This window comes from Rattus norvegicus, chromosome 4 (assembly GCF_036323735.1).
Source record: "Rattus norvegicus strain BN/NHsdMcwi chromosome 4, GRCr8, whole genome shotgun sequence".
Classification (NCBI taxonomy): domain Eukaryota; kingdom Metazoa; phylum Chordata; class Mammalia; order Rodentia; family Muridae; genus Rattus; species Rattus norvegicus.
In genome coordinates, this window is record NC_086022.1 from 109,020,197 (window position 1) to 109,036,155 (window position 15,959).

A 15,959-nucleotide genomic window follows, 5' to 3' on the forward strand; every position below is an offset into this window, starting at 1 on the left:
TTCGATTTCCATTTGACACCCATACATTGGCTCACAAACATCCATAACTCCAGTTCCAGGGGGTCTCCATGGGTTCCAGACCTTCACATTGTACATATATTCATACAGCCAAAACAGTCATATACATAAAATAATTTTAAAGCGATTATTATAAAATTTGTGATTAATACAGTGAGAGACAGAGAAAGAAGACAGAGATAGAGAACCTGTGGTGATTTTTAAATGTCTATAAGTTCTCTAACAAGTAAATTATTCAAAAGGTAAAACCTAAAACTTCTATCTTAATGGTGAATAAGAGTAACTATTTTTTTTATTTTTTATTTTTTATTAACTTGAGTATTTCTTATTTACATTTCAAGTGTTATTCCCTTTCCCAGTTTCCGGGCAAACATCCCCCTAATCCCTCCCCCTCCCCATCCTCTCCCCATTGCCACCCTCCCCCCAACAATCACATTCACTGGGGGTTCAGTCTTAGCAGGACCCAGGGCTTCCCCTTACACTGGTGCTTTTACTAGGATATTCATTGCTTCCTATGAGGTCAGAGTCCAGGGTCAGTCCATGTATAGTCTTTAGATAGTGGCTTAGTCCCTGGAAGCTCTGGTTGCTTGGCATTGTTGTTCATAAGGGGTCTCGAGCCCCTTCGAGCTCTTCCAGTTCTTTCTCTGATTCCTTCAACGGGGATCCTATTCTCAGTTCAGTGGTTTGCTGCTGGCATTTGCCTCTGTATTTGCTGTATTCTGGCTGTGTCTCTCAGGAGAGATCTACATCCGGTTCCTGTCAGCCTGCCCTTCTTTGCTTCATCCATCTTTTCTAATTGGATGGCTATATATGTATGGGCCACATGTGGGGCATGTCCTGGAATATCTTGGTGTCTCCATCTATGTTAATTGAGCACAAGTTATTCATATGGCAAATATTATAACCAGAGAAAACAAACATACCTACAAAATCAAAATAAATAGCACCCTTGAATGCTGTAGAAATGCATATTCCTCAGTAATACTTGAGGTTTTTTTTTTTTTTGCAATATTTGAGTATCCATTTGGTTGTTACAGAGAAAAATCTTATTTATAAGAGATGCTTGTAGCTGACAGTACTTAGAACCTGCGAAAGTGTATGTTGAACAGTCTCAGTTGACCTGGATCCTGAGATCTCTCAGACACTGAGTCACCAACCAGGCAGGATACACCAGCTGATATGAGCCCCTGACACAAATACAGCAAAGGGTTGCCTGGTCTGGCCTCAGTGAGAGAAGATGTACCTAACCCTCAAGAGACTTGAACTACAGGGAGTGGAGAGGTCTGGCAGGGTAGGAACGGGGATTGGAGTTTGGGAACATCCTCTTAGAGATGAGGGGTTATATGGGATGGGGAACAGACAGGGGACAGTCCAGGAGATGAATGAAGACTGAACTGCAAAAAAGAGATTAAATAATACAATTTTTAATAAAGGCATGTTTTACTTATACAGAACTGATCTTTTATGAGAAGTCATTACTATCTTTTACGTTGATTCTGTGTGTGAATCTAATGTTGAGAAGCTGAACTCATCCCTCTTATCATACCATTGATATTACATTTCTTTATTTTATCAACTTATGTTGATACTCCAATATTATATACTTCATCTGTCATTAAATATTGTGATACAAAAAAAATGAACTTTCATCTTGGTTGAGTTTTTTCTTTTTGATGAGTGTGCAGTGTTTTTTCTATATTTTCTGATTAGTTTTGCTTTGAAGTTTACTTTGTCAGATACTAAAATGGCTATTCCAACTTGCTTCTTAGATATGTTTACTTGGAATATCTATTTCCATTCTATGAACTGTGATGATGTCCATCCTGGAATTTAAATATGTTTCTTGGATGCAGCAGAAAAAAATGGACCCTGTTTTATTTTTCTTTACTAAAAAATAGATTCTTTTCCCGTTCAATAAATTTTGGTAATACTTTTCCATCATGATATTCTTACCATTATCCCCCAACCACCCTCCCCTCTAAATCTAATCTTTTACTGTATCTCATAAGGAAAGAGCAGGCTTTGAGGAGACAATAAGCAAACAAGACAAAATAAAACACAGTAAGATGAAATAAAGCAAAAACAAACTAACAAACAAAATTATTACATAAATACTGAAAATCAAAACAAGCCTGAGATTTCACCTCACACCAGTGAGAATGGCTAAGATCAAAAACTCAGGTGACAGCAGATGCTGGCAAGGATGTGGAGAAAGAGGAACACTCCTCCATTGTTGGTGGGATTGCAGACTGGTACAACCATTCTGGAAATCAGTCTGGAGGTTCCTCAGAAAATTGGACATTGAACTGCCTGAGGATCCAGCTATAACTCTCTTGGGCATATACCCAAAAGACACCCCAACATATAAAAAAGACACGTGCTCCACCATGTTCATCGCAGCCTTATTTATAATAGCCAGAAGCTGGAAAGAACCCAGATGCCCTTCAACAGAGGAATGGATACAGAAAATGTGGTACATCTACACAATGGAATATTACTCAGCTATCAAAAACAATGACTTTATGAAATTCATAGGCAAATGGTTGGAACTGGAAAATATCATTCTGAGTGAGGTAACCCAATCACAGAAAAACACACATGGTATGTGCTCATTGATTAGTGGCTATTAGCCCAAATGTTCGAATTACCCTAGATGCACAGAACACATGAAACTCAAGAAGGATGACCAAAATGTGAATGCTTCACTCCTTCTTTAAAAGGGGAACAATAATACCCTTGGCAGGGAATAGAGAGGCAAAGATTAAAACAGACACAGAAGGAACACCCATTCAGAGCCTGCCCCACATGTGGCCCAAGCATATAAAGCCATCCAATTAGACAAGATGGATGAAACAATGAAGTGCAGGCTAACAGGAGCCGGATGTAGATCGCTCCTGAGAGACACAGCCAGAATACACCAAACACAGAGGCGAATGCCAGCAGCCAACCACTGAACTGAGAATAGGACCCCCGTTGAAGGAATCAGAGAAAGAACTAGAAGAGCTTGAAGGGGCTCGAGATCCCATATGTACAACAATGCCAAGCAACCAGAGCTTCCAGGGACTAAGCCACTACCTAAAGACTATACATGGACTGACCCTGGACTCTAACCTCATAGGTAGCAATGAATATCCTAGTAAGAGCACCAGTATAAGGGGAAGCCCTGGGTCCTGCTAAGACTGAACCCCCAGTGAATTAGATTGTTGGGGGAGGGCGGCAATGGGGGGAGGCTGGGGAGGGGCGCACCCATAAAGAAGGGGAGGGGAGAGGGGGATGTTTGCCCGGAAACCGGGAGAGGGAATAACACTCGAAATGTATACAAGAAATACTCAAGTTAATAAAATAAATAAATAAATAAATAAATAAATAAATAAATACTGAAAAAGACAACTCAACCACCCATCTTAAGAGAAAGAACACTGATCCTGAGTAGACAGGAGAATTTTAGAACAACTTACTTGCACATAAAGGAATCTAATTAAAAGACTAAACTGAAAGCTATAGTATATCCTCAAAGGACCCTGTGCATACACACATAGGCTCTGTTTTGCTGCTCAAGTCTCTGTAAGTTTATATGAGATTTGCTTAGTTGACTTAGAAGTCTTTTTTCCTGTTGTTTTATATTCTCTCTGGCTTCTGCACTCTTCTTGCCTCTTCTTCTAAGGGCTTCCTTAAGCTCTGAGGGGAGGAATTTAATGGAGAAAGCCCCAGATCTGTGTATTCCATAGTCTTTCTCTGCAAACTGTCTGGCTGTACATTTCTGTATGTATTCTTATCTGTAGCAGGAAGAAGTTTTACTGTCTTGCCTGTCTTACTTAGAATTTTTATTGTTTAAGACAAAACATCCATGTGAGAAAAGGATTTATTTAGCTTATACTTCACTAGTTCTGTTGATAATTGAAAGAAGTCAGAACAAGAACTCAAACAGGACAGGATTGTGGAAGCAGCTGCTGACACAGAAGCTATGGAGCAGTATCACTTACTGATTTGCATTCCCTGACTTGTTCAACCTGCCTTTTTATACAACCCAGGGCTAGCAGCCTAAGCATGACACCATCCACAATGGGCTGCCTCCCTCCTCATTGCTTTAATTGAGAAAATTCCTTACAGCTGGATGTCACGAAGGCATCCCTCAACTAAGGCTCCTTTCTCTTTAATTACTTTAACTTGTGTCAAGGTAATGCAAAAAACAAATACACTGATGATGGCTGAATCAAGCAAAGATCTATAAGTACAGCACCATATCATTAGAAGTCATTTTAGCGTATGCTTTTTGAAAGGTAGTATATATTTTTACCGTAGTTTTCTAGAATATCTAGTTTCTGACACAGCAGTGTCAGGTATGGGATTTTTCCTTATGGAGAGGGCCTTCAGCCAAAGTGAACATTAAGTGGCCACTTCCACATATCTGTAGTATCTATGCCCTTGAATATCTTATAGACAGGGCATATTGTGAGTCAAATGTTTTGTATCTGGATTGGTGATTGTGTTTCTCTTTCTCTCTTCCTCACTGGTTGCTATATCTCAGTCCCAATTGCAGCAGACACTTTTCACCAGCACAGAGGATAAAGAAAGGATACATCCATCTAAGAAAGTGCTTACTGTCAAAAACTGGTTACAAAAAATACAGAAAATCTGGGGCAGTAGTATGCAGAAGTGAGGTAGGATGCAGGGGAACCTGGGGTATGAGAGGATCCCATGACTCAATGGAGGTGACATTAGCTGAAATGTTTAACAGTGGGGAGATGGAACCTGAAGAGTCCACCTTCACTAGATAAACAGGACCCCTAGATGAAGTGTGGGGCCACCCATCAATGTTCAAAAATTTTGACACAGAATAGCACCTGTATAAAGGAAATGCAGGGACAAAATGGAATAAAGATTGAAAGAAAAGCCATCCAGAGACTATCCAATTTTGGATCCATCTTATGTGCAGGCACCGAACTACAATTCTATTATGGATGCAATGTTGTACTTGCAGACAGAAGCATGGCAGTCAGAAGCAACTGACTGAAACAGATGCAGATGCATATGGCCAACCATTGGACTGAAGTCAGGGTCCTTTCTATGGAAGATTTAGGGAATAGAGTGAGGAGCTGAAGGAGATGGCAACCCCATAGAAAGAACAGCAGTATCAAATAATCAAGATACCTCAGAGTTACCTGTGAATAATCTACCAACCAAAAAACATGGGCTGGTCTGTTGTCCCCGACAAATATGTAGCAGAGGACTGCCTTGTCTGGCCTCATTGTGCAAGGATGTACTTAATCCTCTTGATTAGAAACTTGATGCCCAAAGAAAGGGGGAGACCGGTGGAGGTGAGATAGGTGTGGGCTGTTGGTTACCTCTCTGAAGCAAAGAGGAGGGGAGATAGGGTGAAAATCTCAGAGAGCAGGTATCAGGAAGATGGCAACATTTGTAATGTGTATAAATGTATTCATAAAAAAAGAAAAAAGAAAAGACCAGCCATAAGACTAATAGAAATTGAGGATAGACAAGACACTGAGCTCAAAGACCTAGAATTTTTCTCTCAATAATATCATAGAAGAAAAATTTCCTAATATAAAAGAGGAGTTTCCTATAAAGGTATAATAACATATAGAACAACAAATATATTGTAGCAGAAAATAATGTCAAATTATTATATAGTAATCAAAACATTAAATATACAGAACAAAAAAGAATATTAAATGCTGCAAAATAAAAATGTCAAGTAATATCCAACATCAAACCTATTAAAATAATGTCTGACTTCCCTATGGAGACTCTAAAAGCCAGAAAAGCATTAGCAGATGTGCTGCATGTTCTAAGAGAGCACAGATGCCAAGCCAAACTAATATAGTCGAAACTCTCTATCACCAGAGATGGAGAAAAGAAGATAGTCTATGATAAATCCAAATTTAAACAATATCTTTCTAAAAATCTAGCCATAGAGAAGGTGCTGGAAATAAAATTGTAACTGAGATAGATTAACTACAACCATGAAAACACAGGAAATAAATAATCTCATACCAACAAAATCGAAAGAATGGGAATACACACACATGCAAACATATTTATACCCACTCACAAACAATATCGATGGGTCCATTATATCTCCTATAATACTGACTAGTAGAATGTATGCAAAACAGGATCCATCTTTCTACTGCATCCAAGAAACATACTTAAATGTTAAGAATAGAAATTATCTCAAGGAAAAGGGCTGGAATAAAATCATTGCAAAGAAATGTACCTAAGAATCAGTCTGGCAGAAATGTGTTAATATCAGGCCAAATGGATTTCAAACAAAGATTAATCAAAGGTGGTAGGGAAAGATACTGCAAACTCATCAAAGGAAAACTTTACCAAGATAAAATTTCAACTCTTAATAGCTATGCCCCTAACACAAGTCCAACCAAGTTTGGAAAGGAAACACTACTACAACTTAAGTCGCATATTGACCATCACACACTGATAGTGGAAAACTTCAGAAGCCCTCTCTCACCGATGAACATGTGATTCAGAAATAAAAATCTAAGAAGAGAAATATTGGAGCAAAATGATGTTATAAACCGAATGGACCTCACAGATTTTTATAGAATATTTCACACAAACACACACACACACGTACACAAATATATAACTTTCTGCATCTCGTGGAACTTTCTTTAAAATAGACCACATATTTGGGTACAAAGCAAGTCTCAACAGATTCAAGCTATTTTAAGAGTAATGTTCATAGCAGTAAGGGGTGGGGGAGAGACAAAATGTGGAGAGAGAGAGAGAGAGAGAGAGAGAGAGAGAGAGAGAGAGAGAGAGAGACTCTCAAACTTGCAATAACAGCACACCTGAAAGCTCTAGATCTAAAAGAAGGAATCACACCAAAAAGGAGTCATGGACAAGAAATAGTTAAACTTGGGGCTGAAATCAATAAAATTGAAACAAAGAAAACAATATAAAACAGTGAAACAGAGTTGTTTCTTCAATGATAAAAAGATAGACAAACTCTTATTTATACACACGGACTAAAATTATGCAATTCTACTTTACAAAATAAGAAGCAAAAAGATGAACGTAAGAAAAGACATCCTGGAAATTGAGAGTATGATATGGAATCTTTAAAAACCTATACTTCAAAATGTCAGGAAATCTAAAAGAGATGGATAATATTTTTCAATTGGTAACACACACCAAAGTCAAATCTGATCCAATAAGAAATTTGAAGAGACATATATTGTCTACTTTAATAGAAGCAGTCATTAAAATTATCTTAAGCAAATGATAGTGGTCGTGGTGATGGTGGTGGTGATGATGAGATGGCAGCCCTGAGCTAAATAGCTTTAGCACAGAAATATATCATACTGTCAAAGGAAAATCAGTGCTAATACTGTTTAAATTATTTCAAACACACACACACACACACACACACACACACACACACACACACTCCAAATGGAAGGAACATTGACCAATTCACTTTATTCCTACAAATACTTTGATACCCAAATAACGTCAAGGCTTGTCAAAGAATGAGAAATACAGAAATCACTCATCATAATCTTACGCTTCATCCCAGAAATGATGGAATGGTTCAATACACAAAAATCCATAAATGTAATCCAGTACAAACAAGCTGATACAAAATGATCATTGTATAAGATGCAGAAATCCAACACCCATTTCAGGATAAAAGTCCTGAAAAGATTATAATTCAAGGGACATACCTCGATATAATAAAGATAGTTTTCAGCAAGTACTTAGCCAGCATCAACTTAAATGGGAAGAAAGAAATTCCACTAAAATCATGAACAGAATATGGTGGTGACCCCTCTATGTTCCTGCAATATAGATAGTGCTTGAAGGCTTATGGCAACAATAAAACTGAATGAGAGTATGAGAATACTGTTGCCATCTTTGGAAGCAAAACAAATAAGTTCTGTGGGTCTCTGTTCCAGCTGGAAATGGCCCAAATGTTAAACTTCCCAGAACAGAAGCCCACACAATGCATGTATCTGGGGTCACAGGTCACTGCCTGCTATTGTGGCAGTGTCAATGCCAGAGCAAAGGCAGGCAACTATTGGAGTGGCAGAGTCAGAGGATACAGGGGCATGAGCTGATCTGCCAGGCAGGTCCAGGATCCCATGATGAGTTCGTCAGGAAAGAAAACTCTTTACCAAAGTGTTACAGTTCAGTAAAACAGTTACTCTCAGATAATTCTTGGTGAAATAACTTGTGGATAGGGAATGTATCCATGTGAATAGGTACCTTATAAACATTGAGATGTAGGTAGGGTCCAGGGGTAGATGGGTCCTGTTGGCTCAGCTTGAGATGCCAGTGATGAGATTTACATGGGGAATGACTTTAGGTGTTCACCCTACGTGATTCATTGTCATTGTCTTCTCAGTGGTGTGTCATTGTTACTTTCCCCAGAGCAACCAGAATTAGCCAGGGAGTTGGCCCCCCTCCTACTATTCTCAATGCTGCGATTCATGGTATTTGAGTTCTTTCAACATTATCAGTTCTTCTGTCTGGTGACATGGTCCACTGGCCCCACAGGATATAAACTGGAAAAACAGAAGTTAAAATGTCTTTTTAAAAAAGATGATATGATAGTATATAAGAGACCCTAAAACTCCAGTGAGGAGCGCCAGCAGCTGATGGACACCTTTATCAAAATACCCAGATTACAAGATTTACTTATACAAATAAGTAGTAGCCTTCCTTGATACAACTGACAAACAGATTGATGAAGAAATCAAAGAGCCAGTACCTTTCACAATAGCCTCAACTAATATAAAATATCTTGGAATAATTCTAAGCAAGAAAGTGAAATCCCTTTATCTTGGATTGGTACGATGGATGTAGTAAAAATGGCTATACTGCCAAAATCAATCTACAGATCCTGTGCAATCCTTATCCAAATTCAATGACAATTCCTTAACATCTCAACTTCTCAACTTCTTATGTAAACAATACAAAACAAAACAAACAACAACAAAATCAACCCAAGATAGCTAAAACAGTCCTGAAGAAAAGAACTGCTGGAAGCATCAGCAGTCATGATTTGAAATTATACTGAAGAACCATAGGAATAAAAACTATATGGTATTGGCAGAAAAATAGCTATATTGATTAATGTAATCAAATTGAAGACCCAGGCATTATTACACACTCTAATGGACATAAGACTTTTGGTAGACAACATAGTAATAAACACTGGAAAAACAAAACTTTCTTCAAATTATGGTGCTGGACAAACTAATTGTATAAATGTTGAAGAATGAAAACTTGTTAATACTTACCACCCTGGACAAAACTCAAGTCCAACTGGATCAAAGGCCTCACCATATAACCAGATACACTGAATCCAATAAAGAGAAATTGGATTCAAGGAACAGCCTTGAATTCATAGACATAGGAAATGACTTTCTCAGCAGAACAATGATAATATAGGCAAGAACATAAACAATTCATGAAATTATATTGGATGGAAAGGTTTTGAAAGGCAAAAGGTGTCATTATTCAGACAAAGCAATAACCAACAGAACAAGAAAAGATTGTTACCAACTCCATATCTGATGGAAGACTAGTATTCAAATGATATAAATAACTCTAAAGACCAGCTACCAAAAGCCAAATAATCCAATTAAAAACGGAGTACACATTTAAAAAGAGAATTCTCAATTCAATGAATCTCAAATGGCTGAAAAACACCTAAGACACATTAACCACCCATAGCCATTAGGGAAATGAAAATCAAAATTAGATTGTCTATCACAATGGCTAAGACCAGTATCACAAGTGACAGTTTATGTTGACAAGTATATGAAGCAAGGGTAACACCCCTTTGTTACTGATGGAAGTTTAAACTTGTACCACCACTATGGAGATCAGTATGGCTATTCCTAGAAAATTGGGAATCAATCTTCCTCAAACCCACATACTCCAATCTTGGGCATATATCCAAAGACATTCTATCCTGCCACAAGGACCCTTGCTCAATTTTATTCATTGCACCTTTGCTCATAATAGTCTGACATTAGAAACAACCTAGATGTCTCTAGACAGAAGAACAGAGAATGTGGTACATTTATACAATGGAGTCATATGAAGTTGTTTTGAGAACTGATATAAAATTGGCAAGCACATGGATGGAACTAGCAAAACATCATCATGAGTGAGATAAGAGTGAGTCAGAAAAATAAACATGTTATTTACTTACTTATAAGTAGACATTAGCTGTTAAGTAAATGATAATCAAGCTACGAACCACAGGCTCATAGACATTATGTTCAGGGAAACCATGGATTTCCCCAGAAGGCAAAATAGAATAAATTTTGTAGTGGGCCGGGGTCAGGTGAATACTGGCGATGGAAGAGGGAGGTTGAGAGTATGTATCAATAAGAAGGCTTTGGAGAGTGGTAAACATAGTCCAGTGGAAACTTCCTTGAATTTAGGAGGGTGACCCTACTAAGGACTCCTACTAGTGGAGAATATGGAGACTGAACTGTCCACCTTTTGTAGCCAGAAAAGACTTCCAGTGACAAGAGAGAGTTCAGTTCAGTTGAATTGTTTGCTGAGGGGATCCTCTGCAGATCCCTAAATAACTCAAGCTGATGCTAGGACATAGGGTCTTAGGATATTTTCTTTTCTATTGGATGTTCATTTTTGGATATTTTTTATTTACATTTCAAATGTTATCCCCTTCTCAGTTTTCCATCCATAACCCCCCTATCCCATTGCCCCTTACTTTTATGAGGAAGTTCTACAACCCACTGATGCACCCACCCCTCCCCTCCCCCCCCACCCTGGCATTACCCTACACTGGGGTCTATTGGGATGTTTTATCTAGCACCAATATGGGACTTTTGCCCTGTTTTATTGTATCTTGCTTTATCATCTGAAATATGTAATTTTCAGATAAAAAATGAGAGCAATATGCCTTCAATTATTTAAAAAATTCACAACAGAAAATATTTTGCATGAAATTGCTAAAACTATGAATCGAAGCGTATGTGGCAAAGAAGCAAGCTGATCTTGTTCTTAATTCAAACCTTTCAGTACGTAAGTTGAGAATAGAAAAGACAAAGACAAAAGTAAGACAAGAAATGTGTAAATAAATGGTAGAGGAATTTTACTACAATAACATGGCTGCTCTGTCAAGGGGACACCTCTAAAGATCTAAGCTCTTTGGGAGACTTTGGGAAAAAATAAAGCCTAAAAATATAAAAATGAAACATCAGAGACCATTCAGTCAGTGAAACATTTGCTGTGCATATGCTAAGATTTGAGTGTGGATTTATAATGCATAATAAATGCCACGCATGAATGTACTCATTTGTAACTATAATAACCCAATAGGCAAAGAGAAGTAGATCTCCAAGCAAAGCTGGTTAACTAGAGTAACTTGTTCTTTGACTGAGCTATGTGAGAAATCCTGTGTCCATAAGTCTATTGATGAAAAAGATAATAGAAGGAGACAAGTAATCTCTGAATGTGCAAACATATAAACACATAAACACACACAACACACACACACACATCAATTACAACTAATAATTAAAAAACAAAAACAGAAATGTGGGTGAAATGGATGGAGGATTTTCAAATGTACAATGAGCTAGCATGAACACATTAGCATCAATCAAAATTCAAGTTGTTGGTTGAAGATATGATTCAATGTTTAATATTGTATACTGAATTATAGGGGCCTTACACTGGTTCCTGGCACCAGTATTGATTAGCTCCCAACCATCTGTAACTCCAACTCCAGAGAGGGCAGACATATACAAATTCTCAGGCACACAAACAGTTGCACAAATCTATACAGAAATAAAAATAAATATTTAAAATATATCAATTTGCCTTTAAAATGCTTGTTATTCAATTTAGAATGATATCTTCACTGGATAAAAAGGAAAACAGTTGCATATGTCTAAGCAATAAAAATTATACATCTACTGAGAATTCATCTGAACAAACCCACAGAACACCAAGATAAGAGAACAAAATGGGGAATTAAAGGCTCAGGGTAACTATGATGAAATTTGTAAGATGTAGAATATAAACAACACAGTAATAATCAGAAAGCCATCTTTCCCAGGATATTGTAAAATTATCAATGTTATTGGTATTAAAAAAGTCACTGTTACATTACACCTATAACACATTAACATTTATATGTAGATTACATAATGGTTTAGTCCTTTTTTAAAACCGTGTGCTATGAAATTATAGATGAAAATTAATGACTGATATTTGTGGAAATTTTTGTATATTTTATAATCACTTAAAGGTAGCAACACAAAAGCACAGTGAAGAAGTTACCACTGCCATAATATCCATATTTGGAGGGAAAAGACTACAGAAATAAACACACACAAACACACACACACACACACACACACACACACACACAAAGGTTCTGATTTAAAGTAATTTTTCTTAAATATTGTGATTCTATTTTTCTGAATGTCACTTTAAAGAATAACTTGTTAAAATGAATTAATTAATTCTTACGAAAAGAGAACCAGTCATATAATTTAGAGATGAAGAAGAAATATTGAAAACAGTAAAATGACAGAGAAAAAAGTGTTTATGGCAAAATTCTCAAATTATTACTATATTTTCAAATTCTCACAAATCTATTCAAATTCATATAAATATGTACATATATTTTTTTTGAAAATTAAATAAATATTTTTTTTCTTTTTTTTTATTAACTTGAGTATTTCTTATATACATTTCGAGTGTTATTCCCTTTCCCGATTTCCGGGCAAACATCCCCCTCCCCCCTCCCCTTCCTTATGGGTGTTCCCCTCCCAACCCTCCCCCCATTGCCGCCCTCCCCCCATAGACTAGTTCACTGGGGGTTCAGTCTTAGCAGGACCCAGGGCTTCCCCTTCCACTGGTGCTCTTACTAGGATATTCATTGCTACCTATGGGGTCAGAGTCCAGGGTCAGTCCATGTATAGTCTTTAGGTAGTGGCTTAGTCCCTGGAAGCTCTGGTTGCTTGGCATTGTTGTACTTTTGGGGTCTCGAGCCCCTTCAAGCTCTTCAAGTTCTTTCTCTGATTCCTTCAATAGGGGACCTATTCTCAGTTCAGTGGTTTGCTGCTGGCATTCACCTCTATATTTGCTGTATTCTGGCTGTGTCTCTCAGGAGCGATCTACATCCGGCTCCTGTCGGTCTGCACTTCTTTGCTTCAACCATCTTGTCTAATTGGGTGGCTGTATATGTATGGGCCACATGTGGGGCAGGCTCTGAATGGGTGTTCCTTCAGTCTCTGTTTTAATCTTTGCCTCTCCCTTCCCTGCCAAGGGTATTCTTTTTCCTCATTTAAAGAAGGAGTGAAGCATTCACATTTTGATCATCCGTCTTGAGTTTCGTTTGTTCTAGGGATCTAGGGTAATTCAAGCATTTGGGCTAATAGCCACTTATCAATGAGTGCATACCATGTATGTCTTTCTGTGATTGGGTTAGCTCACACAGGATGATATTTTCCAGTTCCAACCATTTGCCTACGAATTTCATAAACTCGTTGTTTTTGATAGCTGAGTAATATTCCATTGTGTAGATGTACCACATTTTCTGTATCCATTCCTCTGTTGAAGGGCATCTGGGTTCTTTCCATTTTCTGGCTATTATAAATAAGGCTGCGATGAACATAGTGGAGCACGTGTCTCTTTTATATGTTGAGGCATCTTTTGGGTATATGCCCAAGAGAGGTATAGCTGGATCCTCAGGCAGTTCAACGTCCAATTTTCTGAGGAACCTCCAGACTGATTTCCAGAATGGTTTTACCAGTCTGCAATCCCACCAACAATGGAGAAGTGTTCCTCTTTCTCCACATCCTCGCCAGCATCTGCTGTCACCTGAGTTTTTGATCTTAGCCAATCGAACTGGTGTGAGGTGAAATCTCAGGGTTGTTTTGATTTGCATTTCCCTTATGACTAAAGATGTTGAACATTTCTTTACGTGTTTCTCAGCCATTCGGCATTCCTCAGCTGTGAATTCTTTGTTTAGCTCTGAACCCCATTTTTTAATAGGGTTATTTGTTTCCCTGCGGTCTAACTTCTTGAGTTCTTTGTATATTTTGGATATAAGGCCTCTATCTGTTGTAGGATTGGTAAAGATCTTTTCCCAATCTGTTGGTTGCCGTTTTGTCCTAACCACAGTGTCCTTTGCCTTACAGAAGCTTTGCAGTTTTATGAGATCCCATTTGTCGATTCTTGATCTTAGAGCATGAGCCATTGGTGTTTTGTTCAGGAAATTTTTTCCAGTGCGCATGTGTTCCAGATGCTTCCCTAGTTTTTCTTCTATTAGTTTGAGTGTGTCTGGTTTGATGTGGAGGTCCTTGATCCACTTGGACTTAAGCTTTGTACAGGGTGATAAGCATGGATCGATCTGCATTCTTCTACATGTTGCCCTCCAGTTGAACCAGCACCATTTGCTGAAAATGCTATCTTTTTTCCATTGGATGGTTTTGGCTCCTTTGTCAAAAATCAAGTGACCATAGGTGTGTGGGTTCATTTCTAGGTCTTCAATTCTATTCCATTGGTCTATCTGTCTGTCTCTGTACCAATACCATGCAGTTTTTATCACTATTGCTCTGTAATACTGCTTGAGTTCAGGGATAGTGATTCCCCCTGAAGTCCTCTTATTGTTGAGGATAGCTTTAGCTATCCTGGGTTTTTTTTATTCCAGATGAATTTGCAAATTGTTCTGTCTAACTCTTTGAAGAATTGGATTGGTATTTTGATGGGGATTGCATTGAATCTGTAGATTGCTTTTGGTAAAATGGCCATTTTTACCATATTAATCCTGCCAATCCATGAGCATGGGAGATCTTTCCATCTTCTGAGGTCTTCTTCAATTTCTTTCCTCAGTGTCTTGAAGTTCTTATTGTACAGATCTTTTACTTGCTTGGTTAAAGTCACACCGAGGTACTTTATATTATTTGGGTCTATTATGAAGGGTGTCGTTTCCCTAATTTCTTTCTCGGCTTGTTTCTCTTTTGTATAGAGGAAGGCAACTGATTTATTTGAGTTAATTTTATACCCAGCCACTTTGCTGAAGTTGTTTATCAGCTTTAGTAGTTCTCTGGTGGAACTTTTGGGATCACTTAAATATACTATCATGTCATCTGCAAATAGTGATATTTTGACCTCTTCTTTTCCGATCTGTATCCCTTTGATCTCCTTTTGTTGTCTGATTGCTCTGGCTAGAACTTCAAGAACTATATTGAATAAGTAGGGAGAGAGTGGGCAGCCTTGTCTAGTACCTGATTTTAGTGGGATTGCTTCAAGTTTCTCTCCATTTAGTTTAATGTTAGCAACTGGTTTGCTGTATATGGCTTTTACTATGTTTAGGTATGGGCCTTGAATTCCTATTCTTTCCAGGACTTTTATCATGAAGGGGTGTTGAATTTTGTCAAATGCTTTCTCAGCATCTAATGAAATGATCATGTGGTTCTGTTCTTTCAGTTTGTTTATATGATGGATCACGTTGATGGTTTTCCGTATATTAAACCATCCCTGCATGCCTGGGATGAAGCCTACTTGATCATGGTGGATGATTGTTTTGATGTGCTCTTGAATTCGGTTTGCCAGAATTTTATTGAGTATTTTTGCGTCGATATTCATAAGGGAAATTGGTCTGAAGTTCTCTTTCTTTGTTGTGTCTTTGTGTGGTTTAGGTATAAGAGTAATTGTGGCTTCGTAGAAGGAATTCGGTAGGGCTCCATCTGTTTCAATTTTGTGGAATAGTTTGGATAATATTGGTATGAGGTCTTCTATGAAGGTTTGATAGAATTCTGCAGAAAACCTGTCTGGACCTGGGCTCTTTTTGGTTGGGAGACCTTTAATGACTGCTTCTATTTCCTTAGGAGTTACGGGGTTGTTTAACTGGTTTATCTGTTCCTGATTTAACCTCGATACCTGGTATCTGTCTAGGAAAT